Source organism: Zootermopsis nevadensis, unplaced genomic scaffold (assembly GCF_977971745.1).
Source record: "Zootermopsis nevadensis isolate Lab colony 2312 unplaced genomic scaffold, Znev_1.0 Znev_ptg000061l, whole genome shotgun sequence".
NCBI lineage: Eukaryota > Metazoa > Arthropoda > Insecta > Blattodea > Termopsidae > Zootermopsis > Zootermopsis nevadensis.
In genome coordinates this window covers 20508801-20522962 of record NW_028259192.1, presented here as the reverse complement: position 1 = coordinate 20522962, position 14162 = coordinate 20508801, and the positions used below count along the sequence as shown (strand labels likewise).

General features: G+C 37.7%; 1 long non-coding RNA gene across 1 annotated transcript in view; it reads right to left on the bottom strand.

Moving 5' to 3' along the window:
* LOC147871249 (uncharacterized) overlaps positions 1-5990 on the bottom strand; it is a 66013-nt gene extending 60023 nt beyond the window's left edge. The window contains exon 1 of the long non-coding RNA XR_015532702.1: positions 5828-5990. This is a non-coding gene — a long non-coding RNA (uncharacterized LOC147871249). The remainder of the gene's footprint in view (positions 1-5827) is intronic.
* Between the last annotated feature and the right edge of the window lie 8172 nt (positions 5991-14162).

Here is a 14162-nt window from a genome sequence, read left to right as displayed (position 1 = left end):
CTAACCTAACCCAACCTAACCTAACCTAACCCAACCTAACCTAACCTAACCAAACCTAACCTAACCTAACCTAACCTAACCTAACCTAACCTAACTAACCTAACCTAACCTAACTAACCTAACCTAACCTAACCTAACCTAACCTAACCTAACCTAACCTAACTAACCTAACCTAACCTAACCTAACTAACCTAACCTAACTAACCTAACCTAACCTAACCTAACCTAACCTAACCCAACCTAACCTAACTAACCTAACCTAACCTAACACCCATCATCTCGACGCCGGCACACGATGCAGATCAAAGGGCCGCCATAAGCTTATTGACCGACGCTAAGCGTCGCATCGCTTATCGTTTATATCATCTCGGTACAGTGATAGAAGCCACATAAATCCTCAGAATATCTTCTGCCTGGACACACCAACCTGCTCAACCTGTTTCATCAATAAGACAGGCTAAATAAAGTAACGCAAAATGACTACCTGTGGATGGCCTTTTTTAAAGTCTAGTGATTACAAATAACATGAAAGAGGCGGTTATTTTACGTTATTGCTATTGGAAGATTTGCCACACAAGGCGTTCATTTGAAAAGTTAAGAAATCCAAGAGGTTAAAACAGAGATGAGAGTAAAATTACTTCCAATGGATCCATAAGATGCAGGTTAAATAAAAAGCTGAAATGAGAGGTAAATTTTCACAGGTTTCGTTCTGTAAGTATGTAGGCAAATGCAAACACCTTGCTATTCGGGAGGTACATTTTAGGCTTCCTACGAATTATACCTTATATGACGTACGTAGTCGTCGTATAGTATTCTACTATGTCATAAAAAGGTTACACAGAAAATGTTAGCTGTAAAAAGATAAGGATATTTCCAGGATAAAATACTCGTACAGAATTTTACATAGAATTAAAAATTATTTGCTATAATTTATTAATCAATGTTTCTATTGAATCAGGAAACAATCTAAGCTTTCTAATAATATTCCACAGATGGAAAGAAAGAGTCCCTGTGAAACCCTGGAAAGAATAACCGAGTACCAATGTGAGAAAACCACTGTAAGATCTTTGAAAAGTCACATAATACAATTTTGCACGTTGTACTGTGTGCAAACCTGAGCTTGATATCAGAATCAAGTAGTCGGACCGTCTGTCTGTCTGTCAGTCAATCCTTTGAAAGCAAACCGGACAACATGAGTTTCAAAACCGGTTTAATGCGATCATTTGGAGCTTCTTCGTCTCTCCGACACGTTAAGACTGGAAATCGGCACACACACCAGTTCCTTGATGGCCAAGCTACTTAACACACAACTAATTATACAAGTAATTATGCTCTACAACCTTTACAGTCGACCACAAAAACACGACTTAATTAAAAAGTGCTTGCTTGTCTATCTTGATTTAAGATCTACAATTACTGGCTGAACTACAAGACTTTATTGTGCAAGATTTCATTACGGCATTTAAATCATGAACGGGAAATATTATTCGTCTTCCATGTTTGAACACGAACACCTCACGCGGCCAAAGCATGCAGGCTGAGAAAGGTTAAAATTCGTTTTAACAATTGTTACAGAGGACGGATCTCCAGCATGCGTTCCAAAAACATCGACTGCTCTCAGACACTTCCGAAATGTACTTTAATGACATGCGGTGAGGAAAGTGTGATTAACTTCGTTCCCAAGGTTTTGTCACAAGTGAATTATCATGCGTTCCAAAAACATCGACTGCTCTCAGACACTTCCGAAATGTACTTTAATGACCCGCAGTGAGGAAAGTGTGATTAACTTCGTTCGCAAGGTTTTGTCACAAGTGAATTATCATGCGTTCCAAAAACATCGACTGCTCTCAGACACTTCCGAAATGTACTTTAATGACATGCAGTGAGGAAAGTGTGATTAACTTCGTTCGCAAGGTTTTGTCACAAGTGAATTATTATGCGTTCCATAAAAACATCATCAGTCAAAGACAGAACTATTTTTATCAACCGCTAATATCTTTTATTACACAAATATTTAGCCACAAACACATTAAATACCTGAGATGATGAAATTGAAAAATCAGAGATGATGAACTTGCTGATCGACAGACATTACATCCCCATTACGCGTTCTACTATGTGCAAAAAACACATTAAATTTTAATATAAATTGTGATGACTTTAAACGGAAGATACTTTCAACGCAGAAGTATCACCGTAAGACCGAAAGATTATTTTCATTATACTTCATGATCGCGGATTAAATAATTGAATATTAAGAAATTTGAGATGTGTAATTGGCACGGAAGAGGGCAGTCAGAGATAATATGAGGAATTAAGCAAGGCTCATGTTTAATTTCTCTTTCCACTAGCCTGTACTTATGTTTTTGTTTCTTTCGTGCTGTTGAGGATGTCTGGAGGCTTTCCAAGGATATAAAATGATAATGGGACTAGTAATTACCTCGCAAGATTGCTGACAAGGGAGAAAATTGGGGTTATGTTCACTTTGTGAGTTTTATAATATGAAGAGAATTATGAGCAAGAACGACACAAGGAATACTTCTATCTTGTAACGAGACGTAGGTCTGCTTTCTGAAAAAATAAGTGGCAATGCATCATTTGTCTGGAGACAATTTCTTGAACGCAAAACAAATGTTATAATAACTTCAGATTTATGTGAGATATGAGATTCTCACGGCAGTTAAAATGTCAAAGTTGTTCTGTCGACTTACGACGCCGTGTGGACTCTTAGGTATATACCAACGTTTAGGAGAAGCATCTTCAAGGCTGAAAATCTCACGGTATCACAACTCAGAAAAACCATCAGCAAAATTCAGTTTCAGACTTAAAACTGACGACAAAAAACAACAAGAAGAAGACGATATTAATTATTATTATTATTATTATTTATTATTGACTGCAAATGGGTTTATACCCGGTGGCAGTGTCCTACAATAAAATACAAAACAATGAGACAGAACAGAACAATGAGATACATCAACACAATGAGACAGAACAAAACAATAAACAAAAGGACACAACAAAAACAATAAGACACAATAAACAATGAGATACATCAACACAATGAGACAGAACAAAACAATAAACAAAAGGACACAACAAAAACAATATGATACACAAACAATGGGATACATCAACACAATGAGACACAACAAAACAATAAACAAAGGACACAACAAAAACAATAAGACACAATAAACAATGAGATACATCAACACAGAGACAGAACAAAACAATAAACAAAAGGACACAACAAAAACAATATGACACACAAACAATGGGATACATCAACACAATGAGACACAACAAAACAATAAACAAAGGACACAACAAAAACCATAAGACACAACATACAATGAGATACATCAACACAGAGACAGAACAAAACAATAAAAAAGGACACAACAAAAACAACACATCCCACTCAAAATCAACCAACTCATAAATTACAAAACCATCCAACCTCAAGTACTTAACTTAAAAAAAAGAACTTAATACCACCTAGACATAAGACAATAACTGTAATGTATTACAAACGTCATGAACTGATGCACTCACACAACAATACAATGAGACACAACAATACAACATACCACACTCAAAATAAAACATCTGACACACAATAAAAAAATACACATCCACTAATTAATCACAATACTTAAGAGTAGAATATAAAGTCCGCTCTCAGTACATGAAAATTTTATCCCAAAGAACTACAGCCCTTCATCACTTGGAGACTAAGACACTTCACTTCACTTATCACCATTTATTCCCAACTTAATAACCCTTAGCTTGTAACTACTTTTCTGACCCTCTTTCTAAAGGTGCCTAATTTACAGGGGAAAGACTCTAGCACGCCTGACGATAAGAAAAAATAAAACTTAACAGAATCAAAACACTTTTAGTCTGTCCTAATAACAATACGGCGATTGAATTCATGAGTATATGATTCCGGGCATGTATCAGGAATGAGGAAAACGTAAAATTCACAAACAAATTTAATCAGAAACACTGACAAAAAAAATCGGAAACTGACAAAACGTTTCGGAGGTGATTACAGACTCCATCATCAGGGCGATGACACATGGTCCTGATGATAGAGGCAGTAATCACACCTCAAATTTCTGCAACACTGCATGATGCAACATCCCAAACGACAGTTACCTCCATATTCCTCGCCTTGAGAACATGAAATCTCACTAAATACCAATTGTTCAAGACAATCAAAAGCACCTATTCCATACCATGGAATTAAGTAGTCAGAAGCATTATGATCGATACTTTAGCTGTTTAGCGGCGTCCGTAATTTCAAATATGTAGCGCAAACTTTTACGACACTATCACATAATTTGCCGGATGATACTAAAGACGTCCCACGGGAAAAAGTTGTCAGTGGAACCACGGTTCCGGAGAATTTGACGTAAATACGTCTATACGGAAAGGAATTTTATATATTGGCTTTATTCTAAATATTTCCTTTATACATGCTTTACAATTGAGATAAGTTTGATTAAGACATTGCTTATTTAACTTGAATTAGTTACGCTTAAGATGGGTCTGTGGTAGCTGAATGTAATGTAAAGTAATGTAATGAAATGTAATGTAATGAAATGTAATGTAAGGTAAGGTAAGGTAAGGTAAAGTAACTATGTAGGTAACCATTGTTGTTTATTTGTTGATAAACAGATGACGTTTCCTAGGTAACATAACAATGCAGTTACACTTTTTCGTTACATTTTTGCCGAATGACACTGACCCTAAAATATATACGTATTTACGTCAAAAACTTCAGTCATTTTCATGGGTCTTTAGACCAAGATTCAAACCTGAGACCTTCTAAATACGAAGGAGGATTGTTGAGGATAAAGTCATGCGGAATCGCATTTAAGTTTCCGCCCTCTGAAACTGCGCGCTTATTCCACTGTTGAACTGAATAGGAGGAGACGAGACACCGGACCAGCCTACTAGCTGCTTGGCAAGCAAATAAAATGAACTTGGCGACCGAACGTCCACTATACATCGGAGTGAGCGCAAAGATATAATAATAGTTTATAACACTAGCATTATCATCATCATCATTAGCAGTAGTAGAATTAGGTATAAGAATAAGGGAGTATTAGGTTTTGGAATGAGGGAGGGAGTTCCACACCAAATGGGGCCATCTGCCCCTCCACAACTGAACCTATTTCTCATACGGACTACTTCTGACAAAGCGGAACGATATCTATGATGGGTTACTTCTTTTCTAGGAAGATGTCTACAACTTTTAGAAAACGTACAGTGAATCAAATTGACATTTTTATTTTTTGAACAGATTTAGACATTGAAAATGCTTACGAAGGACCTCCTGAAATATGGACACCCCTCTGACATTACAAACGCAGGGTTCAAACGCTTCCAAAATATTTGATCTGACTATCCTTGTTCTCTTTAGAGTTTAGATCAATGTTCACGTTCATTCCATTGGAGGAAGTTTACTACAAAATCAAATCACCAACTCATAAAACCACAAATAAAAATATTTTCAACGTATCACATTTTTTGTTAGTTCTTAAAACAATTGGAAACAAAAAAAGATAGGCCAACAGTTTAAAGACGTCTTGAAAATGACCCTTACGTTTCAACTCCTGCCACTTAATTTAGGATAGAACACAATATTAAATTACTGCAAGCGAATATTGTTTGAAGACTAAAGGTAAACAAGGTAGCAGTAATTGTTGGAGTTTTAGAAAGAAATTGTTGCGGTTGTGGGTCGAAGCTTATCGACTAAAGTTATCGGGCAGAACACTGCTTATTACACGGATAATAGACCCCGGGTCCAAGTTACCTTCAGTTCCTCGTGTTTAACCACTCAAGAGCGCAGTGTTGACTCCCGTTCACAGATTGAGACAGCGAGGCGGCAGTTTTATACACCCGCCCGCAACTACTACACGTACCAAAAACATTGTGTGTGTGTGTGCGTTGGCACGACTCAAATGAAAGCTGACCTTACGTGGGAATTTTAGTAGAATGAGATGGTAAAGTTGCGTCATATTGTGATATAATAAATATATATTGTTTAAATCTTGTCCGTCTAATCACAATAAATTCTTATTAAATATTAAAATATTACAATAATTAACATTTAAAATATTTAAAATATTAAATGATGTTATTTATCGAAATATTCGATTTACAGAATGGTTAAGGACGCCTGTTTCTCCATCACAACTGGTTCGCCAATTCTCTATCTCTGGACACCGCCTGCTTTAATATTCTGACAATCTACAGTTTGCCTACAAAGCATAATTATGGATTTCGTATGATTCTCTCAGAATAACTAACTAACTAACTAACTAGATGGCGTACCGAACCCGAAGGTTCATCACCGAATAAACCAAAGCCCTCCACCGGACCCTGTCCTGGGCCAACAAAATCATTTTGCCTTCAACTCCTCTCTCCAATAGATCCTCCTGACATTATCCTCCCATCTATGTCTAGGTCTCCCCAGCGGTCTCTTCCCTTCAGGTTTCCCAACCAGTACCCGGTGCACGCCTCTTGTCCCATCCATGCGCGCTACATGCCCCGCCCATCTCACTCTTCTCGACTTAATCACCCTGACAATAAACATTGACAATTTAATGGGTTTTTTCCAAGTTCTCACGGCGACAAACATTAATATGGCTGTCTTATGGGATTTTGCATTGTGTAGTCAGGTTGGAGTTCACCAGCGTTTCAGAGGTGTTTATCACATCCATTATCAGGACGATTTCAGTGATGACGGAGACAACAAACATCTCTGGAACGCTGGCCAACTTCTATCAGACTACAAGATGCGACACCCGTGAATATAGCCATCTCCAGCGATTGTTTTCTCAAGCTGCATTTACCACTCAAACTTTAGAATTAGAAAAACGTTCTTCTCAGGACAGCAACTGTCGTCTGTGACTGACAAAGTAGGCCGAATGCCGGAGAACGCGATTCTCAACCTCTAATCCACTAACACCAAACAGTCTCGGTGGTGTGCGACAGGCGTGACCAGCCAGTTCGCTGTGCAGTCTCGGTTTTTAAATACGATTTCACCTGCCCGCTTGCGTCAGGTCATGTGCCTGTTCATTCCTAATGACTCTGAAGCCAGAAAACTACTGTCTTTTGGGATGTAGAACAGTGTACTCCGTTAGATGTTGAATGACGTTTCAGAGAAACTTACTACCTCTATCACCGGGGTAACATCCACAGGGGTACACGATGCTTTATCCAAGAAAAGAGTCATTTTCATATTCGTAGCCGTGAAAACCTCAGATTTCCCCAACTTTTAAAATAATTTGACGATTTCTAGGAGACTTGGTTTGAACATCATATCACATCGGGATGCATATATTTATACTTTTCAATTCCCTGCTATTAAAACGAGAGTGGAACAGACATTAGTGCCACCTATAAAGAGATTTCGTCAAATTGTGTCGTGAAAGGTCTTCGGAAATGTACGACTTTCTTAATATCAATATCATATGAAAGTGGGACACCAAGTTTCACGTCGTAATAAAACATCTAAGATTATAATTTCCTACACTTTAGGTAGAGAACATCTTATCACTCGGTAGAATTCTGCCACAACATGTAGTCCATCCCCACAGTCAACTTTTCTGTTCTCAGTTCATCTGCTGCATCCCTTTATTTATGGATGGACGCTATCCAATTATAAGATTATCGTCTACCTTGATGCCCAAAATTAGACTCAGCATGGACCAACACCTTTGTACCACACCCCGATCCACGTATGTAAGAACCCATTAGGACCCTCTCTTCCTTCTTAATGTGATGCCATGCTGTATAGAAAAATCCACATCACGTAGTTTTCAGATAATAACATGGTCTGGGCCCCGTGAAGCATCCAAATATAAATTATCTTGAAGCATTTGCTTAACTATAAACAAACTTAATATGGTAATAAACGTTTCCATCTCTACCTGACTTCCACGGACCGGATCTCCCACCTCACAGGTACACGACTGAGCTACTACTTTGTCCGGAATTATAAAGACACAGAAAAATTTATCCCCGTATCGAAACTCCACATAGGCGTGAAAGCAATGTTAACCTGGGCGCTACGTGAGGATGAACTGCTACATTCACGCTCCGGCCGTCTTATTAACGAATAAATAACTCACAGTACCCTAGACCCTGACTGGATCCCGTCTCCTACCCGTATCCAGACATTCCGGTGAGTTTACCGACGTTTCGGAGGTACTTGCTTCTTCTATAATCAGGGCAATTGCCCTCGAATCGACATCTGAAACGCTGGTAAACTATCAGACTAGACATCGCAGCATCCCAGAAGAAATCCCATCATCAGATATCTTCTTTCTTATTAAGAGAAGTGTAGATGGTTACGAAATCAAGTAAAAAGAATTCTATAAACGACAATTGTTATAATAACTAATAATGCCTAATCAAGAATGCAATGTAATATGTTATCTACACAAACGTATGACTTATCACGTAGAACAAGTGCAAGGAAAAAAGTTGATAAATTAATAGTCGACAAGGTTTGTCTGCTGTGTATATTTCATATGGACGCCTGACTGTTTATTTCTATCGCGAAACATTTGTTCAAGAGTGGGCCAAGTCGACAATCTTGCAAAATACTGTATCACAGAATCTGTAACTGACAGGAGGCTGACGAAAATTGAATACTGAGGACACTGGCAATCTCTGCCTTTCAAAAAGTATTATTAATTGGTCACGGACTGCGATCAGTTCACTAAGAGACAGTAATTCAGCCAGGAGCGTCAGAGCTGCACATAACAAGCATATTTTTGTACATAGTTACTACATTTTTACGAGGACGTGTCCAGATTAACTGTTTTCGTTTAGTTTTGTTCAGAGCCTTTTTCGTGTGTTTTATTTCTGCAATATATTTCTATGAATACTTTTCTGTCTTTGACTCTTTATTGCTGGCAAGTACTCTAACAAAGAAATTTAATTTAAATGAACTGAATATAATAATAAATAAGGCGGGAGAGTCAGGGCATGTAGCGGTCAGGGGAGGTGAGAACTGAATATAGAATTTTAACTGGAACACCTGATAAAACACCGCTTGGTAAACGAATGCGAAATATAAAAATGTATTTCATATAATTTGGAATCAGAACAGGGTCCAATAGCGGGCCCCTGTGAATACGAAAACGAAGTCTCCGACGCCATAGAAGACGTTGAATATCTTAACAAGCTTTTACGAGTATTAACTTCTCAGGAAGTAGACAGTACCACCAAGTTATTTAGGTAAGACTTCAGGTTCTAACGGTGATGAATGTGGCGATGGTTACCTTCTGGGAAGTTGCACTTTGTAGTATGGTAGAAACTGGTCGACTACTACCGCCACTATCAACGCAATAGGTAAATTTGCACCAGAGTATACAGCGCAAACATCCCAGAAGACAGTCATCTTCGGGTATGGGAACAGTTAGATGATAGAAGCCTGGAAGAACGACTTGCCTTCGGAACGGTGAAAGCTCCCAGTTCTAATGTTGAAGAGACTGTGATGGAACAGTGAACGGCGTTCATAACGTCGTAAATGTTTTGCTGGTAATAGCTCATTGTAAAAATGAATTTTACAATTTTCACATGACACCTTGTCTCGAGCTACATTCACTCCTCAGACATACAGAAAAGTAAATTACAGAAAAATACATTTTTATATAATTTCTAAACAATCACTGCTGCCAACTCCAACATGGGTATTTATTAAGCTGCAATACCATTATTTATTTTTCCCAGTTTTTATAAGTTCGAAGTTAGCGAATCAATTCACATGTTCTCGTGTGCCAACCTGTGGCACGCGTATACGAGGTTGCTGACCGCCCAGAAGAACCTATTATTCATACTTAATAGTTATCCTATTATCTATCATACACGCTGTTTTAGAAATAAGAATAAGAAATAACATCTTTCAAAGGAATACTATAATGAAATAATGAATTACAAAGAAAAAATTAAGGGTTTTATGTTGGTCATCGTATCAACACAAACAAACAAACGAACAAAAAAAAACTTAAATTTATATAAGGCAAATACTAATAAAAAATGCATCCCTAAAGCCGTTGTTGCATGAAGGTCTCATCTCGGGGTCCTGTGCGCCGTATGTCTAATTTATCTTACTATAAATCTCATACTTGTTATGCTGCTGAAGTTTTCATGCTTTACACCCCACTTCATCATGGCTGCTCGCTTGTCGCTTTGACGAATTCATTCCTTCCCCTCTCTTCACTGTTTTTTTTTCTGTTCTCCTACTTTTTACTCCATCCTCCTCCTCCTAACCATGATTTCCTCTTCATATTTTATTCATAGAATTTAGCCTTAGTAATTTGATGGAGTGGGCGTGTTATAAGGTATTTCCATGGCTGTGTGGCATGACAGGAAGCATTGGACTGGCAAACTCAGGGCCTCGCTCTGTATTGTTTAGCCATAAGCTTCATTCGTATTAGCTGACTTTATTTAGGAGGTGGGACAAAACTATTCTTTTTAGCACGGCCATGTGTCTTCCCCCTAAGACACCTCAACCTTTGAAGTCCAGTGGTAACTATATGTCCCACCTACTCCATCGTCTGTGTTTATGGGTTTCGTACGATTCTCAGTAAAAAACAGCGATTATTTCATTAAACAGCGTCAACCACTTGATCTTTGTAACGGTGAGCAGTTGTGTTTTCTTTGCGGTGCGGACTGAATTCTTAAATAGTATTTAGACGAGCTTCGGTTCCAAAGCCTTAAAGAAGTTAATATAATCCATCATCGTGCACTTCAATTCCCTAACACCAATAATCAGAACATGGCGTCAGTGCGAAATTGTGTGGTGGTTGCGACACTAGTACCATAATTGGAGCAGAATTCCAATATTCTCTCTTATCTGAAACAAGGCCACTATCCGGCGCGATTGCGAGATGCGGGAAAAATATAAACGACTCTGGTAGTAAGACATTCAAAATGAGCTCGAGGAAAGAGAGATGACTATCTGGAATAAATATTGGCTGAAATATAAGAGACGTGGAGATGAAACTCCAATTATTCTAGACTTAGGCACTGGCTGGAAGGGAGTGATAAGGTTCGCGCTTCGGTCACTCTGGGTAATGAACCTGGTACCACTTGGATAGGAAGCAAAATAAACCCTAGATCCGGCACAGATGCGATGACAAAGGTAAAAAAGAAACTGCCTCACAATCCCGAAACGTCCAGCCCGTAGCCATGCAATTTATTGGCTGGCTTACGATTCATGTTCAACAAAATTATAGTTTTAGAAAGATGATTTTCAGCGCTCCGAAGTTAGTAAAAAATTATAAATTTTGTAATTAACTGCAACAAGCATTTATTGTGTGAGATTTATGTTTCTCACTGTGGTGAAGATGGTGACATTTCTCTTCTGGGTTGTGACGCTACGTGGACTTATAGGTAGATACAAGCGTTTCGGATAAATATACTGTCTTAGTCCCTGGAAATGGAGATACAGCTTGGCCAGTAGTTAGTACAGCGGATATAATTCGTGCTTTGTTTTCTATACGAAAAACAAAACATTAGAATGATGTGTCGTACGAGAACAGCACTGTTAAAGACACAACACAGTTCGCGTCATAACACAAATTGTTAAGCCAGAAGAGTTCTAACAATTTTTCAAAGAAGTTTGTGCTGATGGGAACAGATCTAAAGATAGCTAAAAAAAGGTTGAGTGAATATTCACGGCGCCATGAATGCTGCTGGTTCGAACTGTCACGATTACATGAATAATTACAAGATAGAACACGAGAGAAATAACAAATACAACGCAGTGAGAAATCTACTGGGAACGCAAGACGGTGTTTCAAATATTCAGTTTAATGTACCCCTGTTATTTCTCATTTCCACTGAAAATGGAAGAGAGTAAAGAAAGCGAAATCACTCAACATGGGGTAAAAATGTGCCACTTATAATTTTTAATGAGGCCACTTGAAGATGGGAAATACATTTTAGAGAAACAGATTTAATTTGTATCCATACAAATAAATGTATATAAAAAATAAATTTCTATAAGAGTTGTATAATAATAACTGGAAATTAATTCCACAGACAATAAACAACGAAACATTAACACCAAATCAATCATGAAGATGGATGGATTCACAAACGCATAAAATCAATAAATGCAACGTAGCTTAGTATATAATAGTTTTTAAAATTAATAGAATTGATAACCTGAAGATGATGTCTTAGTACATCGAAACATGTCGTTTCTAATATGAAGATGCCAAGAATATAATATCGTAATACGATAAAATGAGCACCAAAACATAACATAACGTATTTTATATATTTTATATTTATATTGTGAATGTTATAATATTTTAACAACTCATTTTAATAAGTTTGTGTATAGACGGCCAAATAAATATATGTATTCCAAACATATTTAAATGTACACATTTCTTATAAAGCATTTCCTGGACGTTGGAATGAACAAATATGGCAACGATGCGAACTTCGTTATTATTTTTCAAATAAAATAAGAACAAGTCACCAACCGATCGGCCGTCGCCCTTCCCACCCTAAAGACACAAAAATTTCAAATCCAAAATTTCGCCAACAACAAAAATCCCAAAAAGGCCTAAGTTATTGCCCTATTGTATTTTTATACGTACAAAATCAGCAATCTATACATCTTTATAACACAATATGGAACAGCTATCATAATACCTTTATTCAATGTCTTCTCTTTCAACTTCAAGTACCCGTATTGAAACATTTTAAATGTGTTTGGACTGAAGTGTTATGTTTGGACCACAAAATGCTTTTAGCTCCCAATTCTGAAGCTTATAGCGTATCAAAGTCAACTTAAAATTGGCCACAAGATTACTGAGGACTATGTGCTTTCAAAATGCACGCAGGAGTTATACGTGAATTTGAAAGATCAAGTAGGGATGTTTTCATTTCGTGCAGTCAAGTGGGCGGTTGGCTTAACGTTTCACTGAGAACAGAGCAGACTATAACACATCAAAGTCTCATGAATACAAGTAAAAACGCACAATACGAAGACCGGCAGATTTAATTTTCTGATTTTCAAAAGATTTGCCTTCTCCTTTTTGTCGAATACCAGCAGACAATTCGACCGTATGTGTTTTCCTTCTTCACTTGGTAGGCCGTCTTTTAAAATGCCTAGCCTCCCAGTTAAACAAATTTCTCCAAAGTAAGAAATAGAAAACACAAATTCAGGTACATCTGTAGTGGCATATCTTTATCTTAATTGTTTAATTACTCGGCAAAGCCGCCATAAACTTTATTTATTCCTCACAACTTATTCTCCCGATGCCTTCAAAAGAGTGAGATCGCCGTGTATTCTTGTAGAAACTGACCGACGTTTCAGAGGTCCTTAGTTCCTCCGTCGTCAGGGTAATGATGGGGTCAGTTTCTACAAGAATACACGGCGCAACATCTCTTAGACAGCCAAATTTATATATTACAAATATTTTTAACTAAAATGTTATCACGTTGATACATATGAATGTATTACACGAAGACACATGTAACAACTCAGTCACTATTCTCTTGCAAATTTCAGCAACGGATCTATTCGTGAATTTTACCACATCGTTTTATTTTATTACTTATTACAATAATTTTAGATTCTAATAGATGTTATATTACCACAAAATGTAAGACTGTTAACTGAAGACTGCTCTAAAATTGAAGGATTAAGTTGCTTCTCGATCAGGTGTTAGAATACGTAATATTGTGATTTTATTTTGACTTTGAACTCGCTGTCCCCCGTTTTTTGTACAAATGGGAATTATCAGAGGTTTTGCTTCGAGCAATATATTCATTTTGAATTTATTAGTACACAGTCCATTATGCTGGCTTTATCCTGCGTCTCCGTTTATCTTCCGGATACGAGGTGCGATCGGAAAGTTTCAAGACTGTGTCAATAGAGGGCGAACCGGATGTAGCACGAGCTTCTGCCGCTAGGGGGTGCGGCCTACATTCATAGTGAATCAGTGTGCCAGCCGGCATCATCGAATTAAAATTTGTTTCTTAGTTACGGGCGTTTTGGTGGTGCATTACACCGACCCTCCTGCGATTTCGGAATGGCGTGTGCATCAAATTTTGCCAAAGACTAGCCAAAACGGCTACGGAAACCTATGAAATGCTAAAGCAAGCATTTG